The sequence below is a fragment of the Neolamprologus brichardi genome, chromosome 4 (genome assembly GCF_056152115.1).
Source record: "Neolamprologus brichardi isolate AB-2024 chromosome 4, ASM5615211v1, whole genome shotgun sequence".
Lineage (NCBI taxonomy): Eukaryota > Metazoa > Chordata > Actinopteri > Cichliformes > Cichlidae > Neolamprologus > Neolamprologus brichardi.
Genome location: NC_142107.1, coordinates 23,241,171 through 23,263,129, shown reverse-complemented (window position 1 = coordinate 23,263,129; position 21,959 = coordinate 23,241,171). Strand labels below are relative to the sequence as shown.

The 21,959-nt window shown below is 43.7% G+C and overlaps 1 protein-coding gene across 3 annotated transcripts in view; it reads right to left on the bottom strand.

The window, feature by feature from the left end:
* The window catches only part of rbfox3b (RNA binding fox-1 homolog 3b), a 448,440-nt gene extending 429,804 nt beyond the window's left edge, over positions 1–18,636 (bottom strand). For all 3 annotated transcript variants that reach the window (XM_035912565.2, XM_035912571.2, XM_035912566.2), the window contains exon 1: positions 18,211–18,636. The gene's annotated coding sequence lies outside the window, so the exon portion shown is untranslated. The remainder of the gene's footprint in view (positions 1–18,210) is intronic.
* Between the last annotated feature and the right edge of the window lie 3,323 nt (positions 18,637–21,959).

The window sequence follows — 21,959 nt, the reverse complement described above, 5'->3', positions numbered from 1 at the left end:
CGCACCCACTGGGGTAACGGCACCGAAATGACTTCTTCCACTGATTGCATCCAAGACACAGTTTCACATAAACATGCTCGATAGTGAAGTGTGGATTATTTTATTTCTAGAAAGACATACAAATAAAAACCAATGACGAAACCTACAACAGACGCTTTGATTACGCTGGTGTACCGTTTCTTGAAGAAAATACTTTTTTATTTAATGTTACAAGCAGAAACGGATAAGATCACTAAAATTATCTGTTCATTATCCGTTCAAATACAGTTTATATACAGTACTGTGCAAAAGTTTTAGGCAGGTGTGGAAAAATGCTGTAAACAAAGAAAGCTTTCAAAAATATAAAAGGTTGTTTATTGGCACCAAATGTTTTCTGCAGCAGGACAACGACCCTGACCGTACAGCCAAAGTCATTAAGAACTGTCTTCAGCATAAAGAAGAACAAGTAGGACTGGAAGTGATGGTACGGCCCCCACAGAGCCCTGATCTCAACATCATCGAGTGTGTCAGGATTACATGACATTCACAGAAGATCTGTGGTTAGCAGAGATGGGCAGTAACGCGTTACTTGTAATGTGTTACTGTAATCCGATTACTATTTTCAAGTAACGAGTAAGGGATTACTATCGCAAAAACGGTAATTAGATTACCGTTACTTTCCCGTAGGAACGCTGCGTTACTGTGTTACTAAAACCGTGATTTTTTTGCGAGAATGTCTCATGACAGTGACGTAAGCGAGTGCGACATTCGTGACAACAGCTGTGTGCAGATCAACAATGGATCATATATCGAGTGCAGAGAGAGTATGAGCGTGCAGCGTTTAAAGCGTGGAAGTACTGACCTTACTTTGAGTTTGATTCCATAAAAAGTGACAAAAACATTAGTGTCCGTTGTGCGTGGGAAGAAAACTTCTTTTTACAGCGAAAAAACCCCTAAACTTCCGAGCAAGCACCGAGTAGCTACGACGTAATGGGAAACTCACAGAGAAACTCGCGGATTCTTCCACTGACCGCTGCGTACCTGCACCAGGGTAAACCTCCGCCTACCCCACTCCTGCTTTACAGGTGAAAATAGAGCAACAGGACCGCTAGTCTTTGACTTTATTTATTTTCTGCTGTGTTTTACTTGCATCTATTTGAAAGAGTGAGTGTAAACACACACAAAAAAAAATATTTTATGTGCTGGAATGTGCAGAAAATAGGTTTAAATGTTAAACTAATTTCTTCCAGTCAGAGAATGTTGCATATAATTAAATTTTTGCTTGATGCATAAAGTTAAAAGATTAAAACTAATAAAACAAGTTTTAAAAAGGGCTGAAAGATCTATCACTTTATCACCTATTCAGGTTGTAAATCATGTTTTTAAAAAGTAACTAAGTAACTAAGTAATTAATTACTTTTGAAAATAAGTAATCAGTAAAGTAACTGGATTACTTTTTTGGGGAAGTAATCAGTAATTAGTTACTGATTACTTTTTTCAAGTAACTTGACCAACACTGGTGGTTAGTTCTCCAAGATGTCTGGAACAAGCTACCAGCCGAGTTCCTTCAAAAACTGTGTGCAAGTGTACCTAGAAGAAGGCAAAGGGTGGTCACAGCAAATATTTCTCTTTTGTTCATTCGCTGCATTTTGTTGATTGATGAAAATAAAAGATGAACACTCCCATTTCTGAAAGCATTCTTTGTTTACAGCATTTTCTCACCTGCCTAAAACCGTTGCACACTTCTCTATGTTTAGTTGCCTAAACAATCACCCCTGTAGTGCTTCATTTGTACGGTGGACTTCACGCACCATTCGTTGTCTCAGTGTTTAGCTGCTACACCAGACACGACACCGTGAAGTTACAGAATGCCTACTGAAACATTTAAACTTGTTTTCTTGACAGATTTTGCGCTTCTAATGAACTAACGCTTGCGGCTCGAGGAGAAATTTAAGCACCGCACAGCATCGAATTAATTAAACAAAACCCCGGTCTTTTAATTACCTTAAACAGATAGCTTTGTTGCCTAAACCTAATTCCATTTTCCAGTTTGAAAGTCCTGCACTTTGGCCCCATATCTAAGAAAAAAAATTAGAAATACATCTTAAGGGGCTGGAACCAAAAGAGGTGCAGTGCATGCATGTTACATTACTGGTAAATAACCTCTTTGCATAAGATACCAAAAAACTGCACTTCACTGTTGAACTAAATTATATCCAAATCCGTTTTAATGGGGTAGGAACCCCCCGCAGCCGGCATGTCTAGACACCGTCAGGATTAAAAGGGTAACAAACACGCTCAGTGTTGGAATTTATGTTTTGGTAACAGCAATGCGAAAACAGCATTCCACTTTCAGCCGGACCATGAAGGGAAAAACATTGACGCTAATAATTGCAGCCCATTAGATGTTCTTATAGTGTGTAGTTTGAAAGGAAGCCGACACACCACCAGCTCCTTTTAACAAGCCTTTTTGATAAGGTAGAAGCATCTGTGTTTACGCAGTGTGAGAAATATTATGAATAATTGGGGAGTTGACGGGCTGAATTCCTCCAGCATTAATCGAGCCTCTGAAATCTCTGATATTAGCTTCACATGAATCATTGTTAATTCCCATGAATCCATTACTGTTCCATGTGCAACTAAAAATAGAGTCCTGATAAATCAATGGGGACACTCGAGAGTGAGGACGGGGGGTTGGTGCTGCTTACTTCTGAAGCTTCTCTTTTCAGTACAGCATAATGCCCTTGGCTCTCATCAATGATTATTCTCCATAATTCCCTCATAGATTTCTGTGTTACAACCAACGGTCGCAGCGGTGGGGGAAGGCAACAGACCTTGAACGGAACGTTTTCAGCCCAATCCCTCCCTAAATGCATTCCCCACATTTTGGCTTCGTCAAGGCCATTTGATAGTGCACGAAACATTTTTTTCCTCCTTTTTTTACAAGCTGTATCCTTGACTTGAATATTTCTGTAATGACAGCAACCCATTTCTTGTTTATGCCAACAATGACAGGAGGTTTTCGCCAATTTTCCTCCATCTATCTTGAGAGGAAGCCTAATCCATTTGAAATAGCGTGGCGATCTTCTGCACTGATTGCATTTGTCACAGCTCAGCAAGTGCGCTACCTTGTGTGGAGAGCGTGCCCCCCGGACCTGCCCTCTTCTCTTCTGCACTGAAAGCCAACGCAGGCAATGGGCATCGCATGGCCTCACTCATGCACCGGGCGCAAGGGCAGACAGGTTCATCTGCACACAATCACAACGGACGGCCGCATCCCATTCCAATTGCATTTCCGCTCACGGGGGAAAGATCCCGTGGTGCATATTACTGTGGCTGAGACAAATTTAGCTGAAATGGAAAGGGAGATGGAAAAAGCTCACCTCTTACACTAATCTGGGCAAACGACACAGCGCGGGCTTCCTACAACAACAACACCGACACCACGGAAAAATGGCTTTTAGATGGCAGAGCTGGCCCGTCTCTGACAGAAGACAGTGAATTAATTAAGATAATAAATTGCACGTGTCATATTTGTCATCTTTTCAATCTTCACCTAATGAGGAAAAACGCGCGCACAAGACTGTTCCTCGGTAAAAAGTTGTCTCGGATAAATGCGGACACCTTAAAAGGGAAATGCTCAACATTAGAAACTGAGCGATACTCAATGCTGACTGATATTTAATATATGTCATGTATACATTCATGCGATCCGCTCCTGTGTGGGCACAAACAGACAGACGTGAATGCAAATGAGGCTGAGAAGAAGGAATGGGAGCACGAGACGGAGCGGGACACTCAGAAGTCTGCATATCTGATAGCAAAGCGGCCTGATTAGAATTTTGTCATGCCACAATTTACAAATTAAAATGAATTAGATCTTCCATGCCCTGACCTCCATTAAAAACACTTCATTGTTGATGAGCCATGATAGCATCTGCTATTGATTGGATAAGCATCAGTATGGCCAATCCCGTCCCTTCGCGAGGAGGTCATCCAAAGCAATTTAGGCATATTGAGAGATTGATCAGGGCTCCGGAGCTGCCACTTGGGCCCACTCAAAGCATAAAAAGTCTAAGGTGTAGCGCAGCCACTCCCTGCTACTCTGCGCACGGAGAGTCTCAAATCTAAATGCTAATGGTTTCTTTTAGAGCCTGGCTGCCCTTTAACCACTACAGTCAGACGTGAAGGATGGCTCTCAGTGTTTCGACAGCTCAGTCTTGTTTTGACCCCTCCCCGGCCTCCTCCCTCCCCCCAAACACTTCCAACAGCAAGAAGCCATTCTCTGGAATCAGCACTGAAAAGGAGGAAAATAACTGTGCAAGAGTAATACAACAGGCTCTGTTTGAAGCATTGCAGCCTACCTGGTAGCAGCCTGATTCTGCCTCAGCCATAGTGGACCGTGGCAGAAAATGACCCTTAACACAGCTACTGTGTTGTGAAGCATATTTTTGTGTGTGTGTGATTAAAAAATATTCAGACGACCTTTTGGCATTTTGTGTTAATATTAAACTGAACTGCTAAAAAATGCTGAAAATACAAATGTCATGCAAAAGTTTATTTAGAAGAAAGGCTGAAAAGAACAGAGACATTAATTATTAACCACAAACTGTAGGAAATTTCAACTTTACACTGATTATTTTCTTTGTCTCCACAACGCCGAGTCTTCTGATTACATAGGATGAAGGTAAAGATTAGAGCTGGGGTCATCGCCGACGATGACCTTTTTTGCATCACGACCAGTTTGTCCAACAATATTTCACGGACTGGCCTTTAAGGTGTTGCAGATAAATACAAAAAAATAAAACCAGTCCCAAAAAAAGAAGATTTATTCATAACAAATGGGAAAAGACCCAAGGAAACAGAGTTAAAAATGATAAAAATGATTTTAAAATTTTTTAATTTTTTTTTAAAAATATTTTAAAAAAATTAAAAAAATTTAATTTTTTTTTTAAATAATTTAAAAAAAATTAAATTAAGATTTAAAAGATTTAAAAGGTTTAAATTTAAGATTTTAAAAAATAACGCTAAAAACTGATAAAAACCCTGAAAACCATCAATTTCACACCCGAGCCTCAACTCACGGCCCGGTACCAAACGACTCACGCACCTGTGGCCCGATGGCCGCTGACTTAGACCTCGGGTGGTTAAGAGAAGTGATTGCACCTAATCTGAAAATCACGTGCTGTTTGTTGCATTCACTACCTTTTTTCCTCTTCATTTTAACCCAGACAAGCTAACCGTGATTTTACAACCATAAGAAACTCCAAATGACACTGACAACTTCATATTTACTGAAATCCAGTAGGAGTGGTTTGTAAATTGCATTTCAGGGCAATCACATCCCCGGCAGCTGGAAAAGTTGCATCGACAGCCGATGAATGTTCATTGCATGTCGCAGGAAATTCAGAGCAATGAAAACGAAATGCACAAACGTCGGCAACTGCAGAGATCGCTTTGCATTTACGATCTTTTAACCTCTATTAGAACTGGTCCTCCTAACTATGCAGTAACCAATGGAATTGCATTAAAGCTTGGTGTGCTGGAGTATCATGCTGTACATATGTCTGCTGTGGCTGAATTCACAACAATGTGGGATTCACCATGGTAACAGAAATCAGAAGGCAAAGGTCAAGCAAAGCGTTGGTAGTGGTGTCGCTTGGCATGGGCGGGGCGGGGGTGGAAAAACCTCCACATGGGCCTTTTTCCATATACTGAGCACACTCATCATCTCCTGTCCTCCAGCAGTTCCCTGCAAGGTTAGTAAGAGTCAATAAGACTTCCGCAAAGGTTAAGGAGACCTATAAGAAAGATATCAGGCAAACCGTGACCTCTCTGGATCCAGAAGAAGCACAAATAGAGTGGCATAACTGTCTTCGTTCATTTTCCATCCGAAAGTGAATCAAAGAAAAGCGCTTCGTTGGGTTTTTTTGGTACAATTCCTTCATGAATTCACTATGAGCCATCTATACACTTTGACACAGAGCACTTTATGAATACAAAACCTGAAAAATAGGTCATCATCTGGCACTTTTTCTTCCAAGAACAATTTTTATTTGTAGATCCACATTTGAGGAACTCTAGATTTCTTTTCAGATTGTACAATTTCCCTTATCATCATCCCCGGTTTTATTGGTTACTCTATCAGGTACAGGAAGACAGTTCTGTCTTCAGAACTCCCACTGATTCATTTTTAATTTACTAAGAGTGAAAGAGCAGTAGCAGCATACCTTAAATTCGCAGTGTTTTATGTATGGCAATCACAATAATGGGGAGCGATGAGGAGATGGAAACAATAAATAGTTTGTCTGCTATAGAAACCACTCCCGCGGGGTACTTAAAGCAGCAGCAGGCAGAAAGTGGGAAAGAGAAAAAAGGCAAATGTCTGTGTCATAAGCTGCTCTCTATATATGCACACAATTCATATATTCTAAAAAGCCACGGTCCTCTATTAAACCACTGCATCTTTATACTGCTGTATGCAACTCATCGAATCTCTAATCTGGAAAAAACTGGGACAAGAAAAACTCAGATCACAGACCCAAGAGGAGGACCACCTGAATTCTGATATTTTGGAAGGTTAAAATGTAAGTAAAACATTATTTCAATGCCATGTTTGTGTGTATGGTATAAGTAAGGTTTTGCTTTCAATGCTGAGAATAAGACAAGAACTTGCAACTTGCAAAATGTCTTCTGGACTAGAAAGACATGTGCTCAAATAATGATATTCGACTGCGAGTTAGCCGTCAGCATGAAGGTTCTTGAGTTGAATCCACTGGTTGGCTGTATGAACCCTTCATGGGTTCTCTCCAGGTACATTTCCTCCCTAACAAGCCTAACAGACATGCATGATAGGTTAAGTAACTGTGGGTGTAAATGTAAAGTAAAAGTTGTTCCTTTTGAAACATGTTGGTTTCAGTACTAAGGCACTTTCAGGGAAAAGCTACATTCTCGTTTCTGGTTTGTGTCGCAAGTGAAACCTGGAGTGAACCCGGACACACACAGAAAGGCCCCGAACAAATGATCAATTCAAACCCAGGTCATTCTTGGTGTGCGGCAAGAATGCTAACCAACATATGACCATGATGCCCAGTAAATATTTCCATGGTTAAGAAAAATCACAACAGATGTTGTCAAGCAACCGTTGAAAAAGGAGATCATCATTGCAAAGATCAATCAAGAGATGCCTTCACGAATGGAGATTAGGGATGCAACGATACCAATTTTTTCAAACCAATACGATACTGATACTTGGATCTGAGTACTTGCCGATACAGAGTACAAATCCAATACTTCTACCACACACACACACACACAAATGCAATGAATTGGAAGACAGGTTTTATTTTATTTTCTGCCGATATCTTAATAAAAATGACCACTAAAAAAATTTCAAGTGAAAAATAAGCACTTCTGTTAAATTATTGCAGAGTCTCCACATTGTAATTTAACAGAATATCACTGAACTATTGGCACTGTCGCTAGGGGATGTCCCCCTAGTGGCCAATCTAAAAAACTACAACAAAAATGACAAGCCACCCTCTGATTAATGAAATAAGTTAGTATCGGTTCATGGTATCGGTTAACTTTTACGAGTATGAGTACACGGACATTTTACAGTATCGGCCCCGATACCCGATACCAGTATCGGTATCGGTGCATCCCTAATGGAGATGTTTACAACTTCCTGCTGTTGTTTACACCAGAAACATCAAAAAGCGCACAATCATAGCAAAGAAATCTGACAGATGAAATGAAGATGATCTTGAATCAGAATACTGGGAGGTAAAAATCACGGAGGAGGGAAACGGCTCACAATCTGAAGCATGCCACGTTATCTGTCCAACATGGTGGAGGTAGTGTTATGGCATGGACACGTATGGACACGGCTGCCAGTAAAACCACGTCACTAGTTTTTACTGATCATGTGACAGCGGGCAGAACCCTTTCAGCCAGGACGTTTTTCGCCCTGCAAAAGGCAAAAGCAAATCAAGAGTTTCAAAGCAAATAAAGGGAATATTTTACAATGACAAAGTCAGTCGCTTGATTTCAAACCAACACAGCATGCTTTACAGTTATTAAAACAAAACTGAAAGCAGAAAGACCCACAAAACAAGCAGCAACTGAAGGTGATGTCAGAGCAACTCAAGGAAGGAAACTGCAATCAGTCAGTCAGACACTATGAAGGACTTTCATCAAAGTATTAAAAACAACCCATATATGTAAAATCATGTTAGTCTGTCCAGTTAATTTTGAGCCTGGAGACGGTGCACAAGAATAATTCCTAAACAATAAACACAACATTTCTGTAAAGGTCCTGAATTAAAGCTGAAATCTTCACTTTGATTGTCTGATTTAAAATCCACCGTGGTTTCGAGACAAAATCGTCCAGCATATTATGGACCTAAGTGTACATGTGTATGTTTGGTCAGACACCAGCTCCGACTGGCTCGTGTTTTCCTTTCAGTTACGGGAACTGTGGCTTCATTATTGCCTCTCTGTCCTACGGGCTGCTGTTTCCTCAAGTGAGCATAAGAGGCTTAAGGGTAGAGGCGCATTTTCAGTTAGGGAATAAAAGTTCTGTCTATTAAATCTGATTAGCACACTAGCGGCGCCCAACTGTGTTGGATCGTGGCTGATCAATGCCTTCACTTGAACAACCATCGGGTACAAAAAGGTTTGTACACAGCTCACGTTGTGCCCAGTTTCTTTGAAAGTGAAAATGTCAATATATCGAAAATATAACGTGCAAAACTGGCTTCAGGAACTTCAGATGTCAGCTGTGCAAAGCAAAGCTTCTCTCGGTAACAAGCTCTTACAGGTTTCTCGCAGATTACACGTGTACTTCAGCTGCTGGGACGCTGGATGTAATCCAGGGAAACTTCTTGAGTAGAAAAGCCTTTTGGTCTTCGTATCTCTGTGATGGAATTATGTGTACCAAAATTAGAGTGCAAATTTGAATCAAACCTCTAAGCGAGATCTGTGGGTTCTTGGCAGTGAAGGGGGAACACAACAGGATTCTCGCACATATGCCACGCACATCCGTGAGAAGCTCAGCAGGCTGCCAACACCAAAGTGTTCATCACTCTCTTCCCACTCCTTTTCATAACACAGAGCAGAAAAAACCCCACAGTACCGGAATGAGCCCGGCCAATCGGTATCGAGCATCAAAAAGTAAATGTTCAAGGAGAATGAAATGCCCCCATTGATTGGCCGCAGCGCCGGTTCCAATCGATACCTGAGAGATAAGCAGCCGCCAGCCGCTGACATTGGTGATGTATAACTCCCGTGGCTGAACGGCAACTGATGACTTTTCGCCGTCTTGGTCAACGCTCAGGCCGGGAGGCCAAAGGCAGACCCGGAGCAGCCGGCCGCCATCTAGATCGAGCTCCCGTTGGTCAAAATGGCCCCAAGCCATCAGCCGTGAAACCGAACTAGACTTAATCCACGCTAGTCGACCCCTACAATACGACCCTTTCTCTTTTGATTTGGCAAAATCCCACTAGTAAATCAGCTGGGGTTCAATCTTTGGAAGGTAAGAGTAAAGCGTAACACGGCAACAAGGATAAATTACCTGCAAAGGAACCAGTGTTATCGCTCTGTTTGTTTTTCAAAAGACAATAATGAAATAAATAAATGAAAAAATGGTTTGGAGAAAATGAAATGATGGCGTGGCGGTGTTTTGTGAAATTGTGCTGTCAAACGTTTCTCCTTTCTAATTTCCTGGAGCGCAGATGATGGAGCATGTGTGCTGACAGCTGAATCAGATAAAAAAAAAAAAATGGGGAGAAAGACTTCTCTTTTTCCACCTCACGAGCGTTTCTATGTCACATTTATAAATATAATAACAATTAGTCTGGGGCAAATGACAATTGACAGATACTGCGGACTTGTGTGCGCTGTAATTTTTTCCAATGTGGCCATTTGTTTAAGTGTCAGACTGACAGGCGCGGTTGGAAATATGAAATACGGAGACTGACGCAGCAAAGGGAGAAACCGTATCTATTCTGTTTATTTACCAGCACGGTGTTATTTAAATGGGGCTCATTTATATTTTATGAAAGCAGGTGGAAGCTCTCAGAGGTATTAAAATTAGAATTACGGTATAAGCCCAAAATGTGCTCACTCATTCATGATACAGTAACTTTTAATACGGCCACTGTGGCCGCCGCCGTCTTTACAGACGTACAAAGGTCTTGGAGCAGCCGGTCCTGCGTGCATGCGCGTGCACATTTGACGGGACCGTCCCAGCACAACTGTCACTTCGCTCCCCTGTTACAGGTGCTCCACACAGGGGACCTGGCAGCTCTGACGGACGCCTCCTCCTAGGGATTTATGGGAAATGACAGCTCCCGCTAAATAAAACTGAAGCGGTCGGGGAAGGGAAGACAACGGAAGTTCCAAACCGTGAGTGCACAGGGCTGACACTAGCTGAAATTTATTTCCTCCGCTCTGCCTGGCAGTTTGGTTGGAAATGTGCTATTCATACTTTTAGGCCCGCAGACAGAGCGAGAGCGAGCGAGCGAGAGGGGGCCCCACCCTTAATCTACTTCCTCTGTTTGGGGTAATGGTCTACGAGGTCTTTCTGCCGGGGAAAATCACATTTCTTACATGGCTGCCTCTTGATGAATTATTTCACATTTCACTTACTTACCTTTTCAAAAGTTAATCTACATCAATAATGTTAAAGGAAAATTTCACAGCTACAAATGAACTGCTCCCCCTTATTTAAACTCAAAAGGTGTGGACCGTTTGGCTGCTTAAAAAGTCCATTTCAAACTTCATCATTTAACCGTTTGCCAGCATATCTGAATGCACACGGGCCAGCCCGGCGTTCGGATTTTCTGCATATTTAAATATGGACCATCTTTAATTGAGCAGAAACTGCTGTGGAGAACAGTGCTGAACTAATACTGAGGCTGAAATATCATTACGCTGATGGAAGCCGGGCTCTGTGGCTTTTATTGGCAGCTAGCGAGCTAAATGTGTGGTTCGATTCAGAGGCGGCCATAGCTGCAGAGGCACAGTAATCGACTTTGGGACAAAATGGTGTGGAAAATGACGTGTAGGCTTTTGCCTAAAGGCAAGCCGATGCAGGCAGAAATCTATCACTCAGGTGCACACCGGCATTGGCATTTTCACAAATGTGATTTAGTCGACGATACCGTAGAGCTGATGTGCTGGACCAGTGCTTTCGGTGAAAGGATCGGCTGCTTGAGCTGCAGAAAATGTCCGCGCGTTTGATTCGGTTTGAACCCTGCCGTGTTCAGATAAAACAATGTTTTACATATGAATCCCCGCAGCGTATCGGAGCATATTTAGGTCAAACTACCCTGAACCTTGCGAGCATTAGACCGAATTTTAAATCTCTAACCTCATTCGAGTCATTTCTTTGCCAAGCCTGTTGAAAAGCAGCCCTTTGTTTTTGAGATCAACACGAGATTCACTGCTGTTCCACACTACTGTGCTGTGAGTATTTTTGGCTCAGTGCTGCCAAAGTTTGGACACAGCCATTTATAATTCTCTCACAAGGCAAGCAGCTCGCTTCTTTTTTCCAAACACACTCCATGGGATACAGACCAGTCCACGCTGTCGTGTGGTTTGCTCGCAAAATCGCATTATTTCCAAGCAGCAGCAGCTTTAGCGAGCACCAAAGCCAAAAGGGCCTTGACCGGTAAACCGAGCGTTAATCGTCACAATAAGACACAATTAAACAACGATTATGTAAAAGACCTTTTTGCTTTGGGAGTGTCTCAACTATTACATCAGCGTCTAAACCTCAGATTCAGAGTGTCTCTCTCCCAGTAGCATGCCTGGAGGCGCAACAGTCACACCCACACATGCACGCACACACATATACACTCGCCGAAGCACAGTGCAGATCAAGTGTGCCTGGAGAGCTCTATAGAGAAGCCAGTTTTACTCATTAGACTGCATGTGCACCGCTCTCCAAAAAAACCCTCACTCTAATCACTGTCACCAGACCTCGGCTGAAAAACAGATAATTAATGTTGGGCCCTGCCTCAATCGGCTTCCACGCTAAGCAGCTCTGTGTACATATGTGTGCGCATGTGTGTGGGTGTCTGCATGTTTGTCTATTTGGAGTCTGTCGATGTAGGAGGCCCCCCGGGGACCGCGGATGCTCAAGCCATCCACAACAACGATTTCTCTCAGGCTCGCATTAGCTCTCAGAAGAACAATTGCACACCAGATAATGCACGAATTTACAGAAGAAGAAAAACCCCTTCCACCGCGCAGCCAGAGCCATTCGCCGCCCGTGTTTCACGGCGTCTCCGTCTTCGACGATTCTGTAACGTCTCGCCCTTTTTTTGCCCTTTTAGCTCCCCTTCGCCCATTTATTACATGGAATGGACTTCTTAATTGTATGCTTTGCAGAGCAGATTTATTTATGTTCTTTTTCCCTTCCTAAAGGCAATTATTAATATCATAAATATTTGATGATACTTTGCGTGACCCTGCAGAGAATGACAGAGAGAGGTACTGAAGGTTAATGCTGGGGGTGCAGACTGATTAAATGGCGACCGAATGGCAAAAGCCCATGCAGAGCTGCTATAAACTTTCTAATGAAATGGACTAAATAAACACTGTTTGCAGCACAATTTAGCTACGGGACTTTAATAAGGTAATTTACAAAAACACATTTTTTTCCTCTCTTGCCCCCAGTGATATCTACACATAAAAATACTTTTGGTTTCACTCGCTCGGGTTTTGAGATATCCGTCTTTGAAATTGCTGCCTCCAACCAGAAACGGTGAAGGGGAATCGAATTTCAGGTGTTGTGCTTGCAGCATTCAAAAATCACATTTAACAAAAACCCAAAACTCGACAGCAATAAGTCTCTCTGGAAGAACTAAGTTTGGATAATCAAGAGACCTCTGATAGTCTTTAGGTTCACCAACTAATTTGTGCATTCACAGAAAATTAATTAGAACCTCTTTTACCTAAGTAAACATCCACCTGTTTCGTATTTAAATGTATATGTTTTTTGAAACTTGGCATAATTACTAGCCTCTACTAGGTCAAAGAAGACTTTTAAAAAAGAAAAAATCACTCCTAAAACGAATGTACATATTTTTATCTCTGAACCAGGGTTAGGTTTAGTGATGCAATCAAACCGTTTTAGCACCAGTTTTATTGGTTGATGGTTCCTGGCTCTACCTAGACTGAATGTCAAAACATCATTGGGCGAGATACTGAATCGCGAGTTGCGTGACTGGGTGAATGAGGCTTACTGTAAGAAAGCGCTATAAAAGTATAGTCCATTTATCTTAAATATAAATATAAACTAAAGGGAACTACATGACCAAAACTACTTAAATAATCAGCAATGATGGATCTTTCTAAAAATTATGACCTGGTTATTCAAAAAATTGGTTACTCAACCCTTTCTGTGGATGGTTTCATGTAGGAACTTCTGCCAGCTGAAAGCAGCTAGCTAAGATTTACAGCAAGACTTACAGTTAGAGGCACTCTAGGATGTGATTAGTTCATGCAGGTAACTCAGAAAGGTAACATTTTTTTTCTTCTTGAGTTACCAGATCAGGATTTGTGGACAGCTTTGAAGCCAGTCTAGTCTGTAAGCCTGACGTCATTAGCCGTTTCCAGGTCCGAACTCCGCTTCAGGTCCCAAAGTCAAACGAACACTGCGGCATCACTGAGAGTTACAAACTGTCTAAATTCCTTCATCTGTAATAAAATGATCAGTGTGGCTGCTTTACCAGGTGTAACAGTGAAGTTTAACATCCAGGCATCCACGAAAACAGAATTTCTGAAGTTTCACGGAGTCTGAAGTTAGCAGGAAGTTAGCTTGCTAGCTTCCACCTAAACATGATATAGCATGTTCTGACTGAGAGATTTCTGAAACAAATTCAAACGTACAGCTCTGTTATCACGTCCAACATAAATGAAGACAGAAAAATAAACAGCAGTGACGTTTGTAGGGTTACTGAAGTTTGGCTAGCTGGTATATAATGATGTGCTACGTGGTGGCTAGCTACACAGCTATGTTAGCATAATATAAACAAGCTAACTTTTTTCCACTCGATAAAAGTTAACGTGAGTGTTCTCGGTGGTCAGGAACAAATGTAATCGCATGGCAGGATGCTGTAAAAGGACCAAACTTCAGTCAGGAAAACAACTGAGATAATCCATCCACAATACGAGGTTAGTCATTCATATACTGCTGCATGGGCTGGGCTGTAGCTACATCCTAAGGTTTTAAACACTGAGCTTTAAAATAAACAGTGGTAATAAAAACAGAGGGAGGTGACAGTGATCACTGACTGTTTTTAGGGGCTTGTTCAGATTAATTAGAACAAGATACAAACCATGTTAAAAACACAACAACCTTAATAAACACAGAGTAGTTTGGACCGGAAAGTAGGGTTCATATGTCATTACTTAAAAACCGGATATCCCCAAAGCTGGGCAACTCTCAATTTAGATGGATAAATAACACGATTGGCCAGAGGTAAAACACATAAATGATGTTACTCCATGGTTTTTCTATTATTTATTAATGTGACTAACTCCCAGAGGTTTGAAACCCATTTTCAGAGGTCCTCCTGTCGCCAAGAACCCCTTACAAAGAAGGTTTTCTAATATGTCGCCAGTTTAGCTGCCTCGGTCTGAACTTCTGTGAGGACTGGCTCAAGCATTTCTCTGTCATCACCAGCTTCTTCACTGCCTACAGTAAGCACAACCAAGCAACAGCAGAGAGGTTTGCTGCAGGAGCAAGAGCAGTGATACCGAGCTCATTGTTTCTATTGGAGTAGCATACACAATATGCTTGCTTTAACCTCCTGAGACCTGAGCTGTTGTTTGGGATGCATTTTTAATTCCTTATTCTGGGCTATTGAACAGGAAGAATTACAGCCCAACACTATATTGTCACCATTGTGTAGCAAAGTTTAAACACTTTACTGAGCATTAGTACAAGGTCAAGAAAAGCCAGAATGTAATGCCTCCACACAAGGACGTCATTTTATATTTATGTGTTTTGTTTTTTACATGAAGTATTTCGGGAACCACTTGGCTATAGTCCGTGGATTCCTGGAACTTCCTTTATGACACTCAGTTGCTGTAAGTTGGCTATTTAAGGTTCTACATGTAATTATTAAGCAGTGCAAACAAAATTCGACTTGCCTTTATTGATCTCGGCTGGAGGCAGATACTGTATACAGGAGGGGAAAATGCATTTTGATGCCCAAGCTGCTTTCATAGCTTAGAAACTGTTAAATGTTTTACTGCACGTACGCTCGTGTTTCTTTAAAAACCTTGTGACTTCAGCGGCACTTTGCCCTGCCATTACAATCTCTCTCACAAAGGTTTTTAAAACCAAGCTATCCTTGCCAGGCTCACTCTTCAAATCAATTCAGCTTTTTTGGCTTTTCATGAAGAGATACGAAAAAGAAATCTCTTCAATATTTGCCACACATGTCCTTCATCGCTGAATTGTGGTATTCAGGAGGTTCTGAATAGGCACTGTACTCCATTGTCTAAGAATGCCAGCGAAAGCCAACAGCCGCACAACGCACCAATTACAGCGTCAACTCTCACGAGCGGCGCCGCATGCGTGTCGAGACTGGAAAACATACGATGGGCTCGCAATTGTAATCAGAACTGTTTAAATAGTAACAAGTGTGCAAATTAGTCGTTCTGTTGCTCATTATTCAAGACGTGCAATCACTAGTTCCCAACATCCCAAAGTCTGGGAGAGATTTGAAACAACCAAAACACACAAACGTGCAAACAAATGAAATAACAGAAGCTCAAACCCTCGATTCAGTCGATATAATTTAATCAGCAAAACGTGTGATTAAAATATTTAATGAGCTCCGGCATATGACATTTATTGACTTACCAAATGTCTCTTTCTTTATACATTCAGACATGGCTGAACACCTACACGAAATGATTTCAAGCTGACATATATAATTTGACCTTGTCAGAAGCTGATCTCCTTCCCCCCACATTTCCTCGTGCGTGCTGTGTAATTGAGCCTTCAGGGAGAGTGGAAACCCTATCGGCCCTCGCTTTGTACGGATCTGTATGGATGATCAGGACTGGTTACCAACTATCAAATCAATAAGTGCAGATACACAAGCAGATAGTGATGAATATGGGTTGACGGCAATTTATCTCGCCTTCACGAGCGGTTTATTAACTGCTGGAGATCACAGACTTACATTAACAGAACCCCTGGGGTAAATTCTTAGCAGTGAAAGATATATGTAATTAAATATGTTTCCTAGCATAAAAGGCTATTAACTTCCCTTCGATATATTTCTCCACAATGAAACATACAATATAGGAAAAGATACATTTAAATTGGTCAGTGACCAACTCAGAAGCAGACAGGCGTTCTGCATTTAAATTGCATAAATTTCCCATGAAAGCCACTGGCAAATCCAAAATGAAAGTTCCATTAATTCACAGAGTTTAAATTACTTTTTTGTGATGTAGCTTTTGTAGTCTTTCTTTGCTGCAAATGTCATAGCTTTGATGATGGTTATAGGTGGTCGGTTTTATTTTTAGGCCATGAAATCAGGAATTAATCTGAGGCAAAACCGGAGGAGGAGAAGGCCCTGTCTTGTTTATCTTGATTTGTGTGTCTTTGTGCGTTAAGCCACACGGGTTCAGTAAATTCGCCGAGGCCAGACGGAGGCGGACGTCAGTCTCAGGCTGATCGTTCACTTTTGCTGACACATCAGCGACCGGAGGCTCGTCGGGTCTCGAGAGCTGCCGATGTCTCGCTGCACGCTTCTAACAATCGGAATCAATCCCACGTTCGGACTCAGCGACTTGGAAAATGCAGAAAAAACAGCACCTATAGCAGCTACGCCAGAAAAGCCCGAGAATTATAAAACAGCAGCAGAGTGAAGTCCAAACAACTAAAACGTGGGGTAATATAAATTCAATTTTAAGCATAAATGGGTGCTGTGGTGCATGTGATCCACGTTAAACCACATCATAAAAATGCAAATGCTTTCATTCTCACTCCAGGAGTTTACAGTCCAGCAACAAATCTAATATATTGTGGGATGTTTAACATATAGATCTTTTCATTTCCCACATTCGTAGCAAGCGAGGCACCGCACAATATCCTGGGCTTCACAAATGTAATATAACCCGGATTGCAATGGGCCAGTGTGATGCAGCTGTGGCATTAGGGCCAATGGGAGCTCTTTAAATGAGAGAGTGGCTGTAAACACCACGTCTACTTTCTCCTCTCGCCGGCATTACTAGCGAAGCTGATGACAAGTGCCGAGCAGCCCTCTAGTGCCTTTAATACAGCGAGAGCATTCTCCAGGGGAAATGCAATCTGTGTCCTCTGCACAGATCCACTGTCTGCACTTCCCCACATGTGAGCTGCTATCATATTATACTCCCCGCTCTCGAAATGGGAGAAGGAAATAGGAAATCGGCTCGGCCAGAGATGAACCAGGAACATAATCAAAAAAATAGTGCGGCGCAAACGGCGCAGATCAGCCCGGCACGCAGACCTCCCCTGGCTGAGTGCTAAACAATAAGCAGCGGGGACTGCTCGGGATTCTTACGCCGCTGAGAAGAAAGTACGCCCCTTTTTTCACCCCTCGGGCATCTATTGGCTTATAGCAGCTTATATATTTAAGATGGGAGACGGGAACAGGGATACTTCCCTCGTGCACGCTTTTATTGCCAATAAAAACAGCAGAAGTGCACAGACAAAAGAATCTGTGTGCTAAACATGATTTCGCTGACCTTGCTCATTACTGGGGTCCTTTTAGTTTTGCTTTTCCTGAGCTGAACAAAAAGACATAAAAATGCAGGGTTGACTTTTTGGGAAAAGTATGCAAAATCTCAAAGTATGAATGACACTTTTGCTGGATTGTTTTTGTTTGAGCTGTGCAAAGACAGGACAAAGCCTAATCTAAACAGCCGACATCAAGAAACACGCTGCACGCCTTACGACGGGAAAAAAAAGGAAAACACAATCTGCACTTTTTCTTTTTTCGCCTGCCTGCCTGAAAAAGACAAAGACACTTGAGCTGTGCATGGATGGCGAGTATGCTGTTGGATCAGTGTGTGGAGTAAAGTCTCAGTGTGGGTACGAAGTAAATGTGCCAAACACGTGTGTGTGTGTGTGTGTGTGTGCATTTGTGCGTGAGAGACAAAGTGTGTGTGACAGCGTTAAGCCTGAGTGAGAAGTGAAAGGACTGCTGTACTCACAGTTGTGCTCTTGTTTCCCTGTGGTCTGTCGGCGTGTCAGAGTTTCATCCTTTCAGCATCTCTCCCTGGGCTGGGCTTCCTCTTCCTCTTCTGACCAAAAGGTGTGAGGTGGTGGTGGAGGAGGAGGAGGAGGAGGGGATGCACGGATTGAGCACAGAGGAATGAGAGAGAGAGAGGAAGAAGACGAGGAGGAGGGAGCGCGAGTGAGCGAGTCAGAGGAAGAGAGAGAGCACGCTTTGGATGAAGGGAGGGCGAGAGGCGGCTTGCGATTGGCCTGTCAGTCCGGGAGAGGGTGCATGGGTCTCAGTGGTGTCAGGGCGGCGAGCCTGCCTGCGCCCCAGTCGCTCTGCCGACGTCTCAGATTTAAACACCTCGAGAGGCGGTTGTACGGTTCCTGCGGCACGCAACACACAAGCTCGCCGGCTGGCTCACGACTCACACACTCTGCATCCACATCAGAGAGAGGGAGGGAGAGAGGAAGGAGGAGGGAGGGTTGATAGAGTGAGGCAGACAAATTCAGAGGGCCGATGACAGCTTCAAGCTGAAGCTTCTCCTTGGCTCCTCATCAATGACAGGTACTGAGGAACAAGAGACAGAGGGAGGCCCCCCCCCCCTCCCATTCACACAGTTCTACACGTATTCATGTACACACACACAAATCACTCCTCCATATCCAACCACCGTCGCCCTCCCTCCCCATCTCAATTACCATAGCCGCGACAGATGTATTGGGCTTGTCAGCTCTCGAGCATGGCTGTGGAGGAGATGTGGGCTAACTTATCTCATCTAATTTAACCAAGCTGTAATCAGACAGCACTGTGGAGCTCATTTATGGTCCGACTGTTTTGGAGGTGGTGGGGTGGGAAAGCGGCAGTAGATGTGGGAAGCTCGGGGCACGGAGACGGACGCAGACAAACTGCAATTAGCTCAACGTGGCTGCATCCGTGAGGTTCAGACCGAAGTCGTTTGTACTGGGAGCAGATTTGGAAAATGAAAAGAAAAAAACATTGTTAAAAAAAGCAGAAAAACAGAAAACATTAAATTCTGCAAACTAGTTACAGTGATTTAACGGTGACACATGATGCTGTCGATGTAATTTGGGGGATTTTAGCGAGCCAACACCCTGGAAGATTTCAAAAATGCCGTTCTGTCTGAACAAGAGGCACTGGTAAGGATATTAAGCCTGACGTTTCTGCAGTGGACGCCCAGCTCTGCAGCTTAATGTCAAGCGCCGGAATTTTTTTTTTTCTTCTCCTCATTAACCGTCGTGCCCGGTCAACAGCAGACCGACTCCAATCGGCTCCACACAGAGTCCCATGAATCCCATCTCCGTCCTCTTCACTCCACCAAATTCAATTAAAAAGAGAAATTGGCAATTAGATCACTGTTATGATCCTGTAACAATGATCTAATCTGTAATTCATTGGCTGGTGTTCCCCTGGGGTGGGGGGAGGTTGGGTTGATGTAGTGGCTCGGAGACTCCTTGGCATTCGCCTCGGCTCGGGCGGCGCGCGAGGCCGCGGGTGTGGAGCGGTGGGACCGAAGGCCTCGACGGTGCCACCGCCGGGGCCTCGGCTTGCCCGCGGCAAGAACACGACCTGTGACGTGCGCTCGTTTGTTTCGTTCTCGTAGGCGTGCAGGTTGCAGGTGGGATGTATGCAAACACGTGTGGGGACTCGCACAGATTTACAGCTGATGTGCAAAAGGCAGAAATGTGCACAAACGTGCACAAACGTGGGCTCCTCACGGGAGGAGCCATAATTGAATTAAGTCAATTCCATTTGGCTAATGAAGGGGAGGGGAGTAGCTTGCCCTTTCGGATGCTTCAGGCTAACAATCACATTGAGACACGGGGGGATGTGGCTAGAGCAGGGTGGGGTCACATCATGTAGACTGGAACCAGTGTCTTGTCGCCACCTTTGTAACTGGAGTCGTGCTACTGGAGCCCCACCGCGTGTGGACTGTCTGGAGCCCTCAGCATCACTCCTCTGACCCGACTGTGTCGTGTTTGTGTCGTCGTCGTTTAAAAAGCCCCGTTTCCTGGCAACATTTAACACATTAAAGGCTGTTTCATCTTATCATCCATCTCGTGGCGCTTATATTTAGTCTAAAGATAAATGCAGAGTCCTTTATGGCAGACACGCACACCTACACAGACACGGAGCCAGTGGCAACAGGAAAGCAAACCGACTATCATATATAGGAGTGTGTGGGCTCGCGGCACACACGCTAACGCGCACACGCAGACGCGCAAACACGCGCGGGAACAGTGTGATTGCTCTGCTTCGCTCGTTTAGCACTTCTAAGGCAGAGATCCCCAGAGGCCACCCATCACATCCAGTTACTGTGGCACACAGACACGACAGAGCCCCACCTGCCTGCTCTCACCTCAATCTGTAGGAGGCAGGAGGCTCTGGCACCATGTCGCTCCCTTTCTCACTTACTCACACACACACACACACCAAAGATCAAAGATGTGGTCACAGAGGCACCCACACAGATATCTCGTATCAAAGATCAAGAGGACTTCCCGATCTAGACTTTAACAGACTCGCCATCGCACGCGTTAGCTCGCTACAAAACCCTCTCCTCATCTTAAATCAAAAAGCTGCACGCCTAAAATGCACGTGCTAACCCGCCGCGGTGTCGCCACACTTCACACGGGACGTGGGAAGAAGCCTAAGAATCGTCAGGTAGTCACCCCGCGAGAGCAGAGAGGATGTTGTCATTTTCAACCTAGCACCAATTTTAACAAATTTAACGTTATTACCCAGAATGAGTGGAATGTGTTGCTGCAGAGCGCCGGTGAGAATAACAGATGGAATAAATGAGAATTGCTACCTTTTTTTTTTTTTAAACCGCTAAAGAAGACTAATGAGACAGAGCTGCTTTCACTGTTGAGTCATGCTGATGGCATCAGGTGCTGAGATAAAGATGTAATAGCCTGCTCAGGGGTGCTTCCCTAACACGTGCAAAAACAGAAGTGGGAAGCAGATAGCTGGTGTGGGACTATGTTGTTCGGGGTGAACGCGGGGATATGAGAGGGTATACGAGATGGAGGTCTGGCCGGTGATTAGTTAGTTCCCTGCTGGTTGAGCCTGACATGTCACAGGTTGACATGGGATGCAATTATAGAAGGGAAGTTTCCCAGCCCCTCAGGCATGTGCCAGCCATGCTGTCAACGCTGGCTGATGTGTCGGCTCTTGGCACCGCCAAGGGTGTCGCAGGCTCTTATGTGTGCTCAAAACTGCTACACTCCCATGAAAATTGGCCTTAGCTTTCCCCGAATGCATTGGATGATCACTCCGTGTGTGTGCGTGGCTGTGCACACACGCTCAGCTACCTTTGTTTGAGTATTAGTTAAACCCTTCTCCACTCCCAGCCTTCTCTCAGTCTCGCTCTTTCTTATTTCCTCTGAAGCTACAAGGTAAAGCCACAACACTTGTGATTCTGCTGGCTTCTCACGCTGTTCCCACATCTTCTCTTTTCCCCCCGTATCAGTCTGCATATGACTCTGCCAGCAGTGCGAGTAAGCTCTATAAGACCCAAGGCAAATTACCTCAGCGGGACACTGCGCTTCTGTTCCCCTCGCTTCCTCTTCCTCTTCCTCATCGTCCTCTCTTTCCCCCCCCCCCCTTCTCTGCATGTCACAAATCAAAGTGTGCACCTCAGCTCTGGCTGCACGTTGTGGGAGTGCAGCTTAAAATGAATTCAATGTCCTCCACTGGCAGATTCATGCCTATCCTACA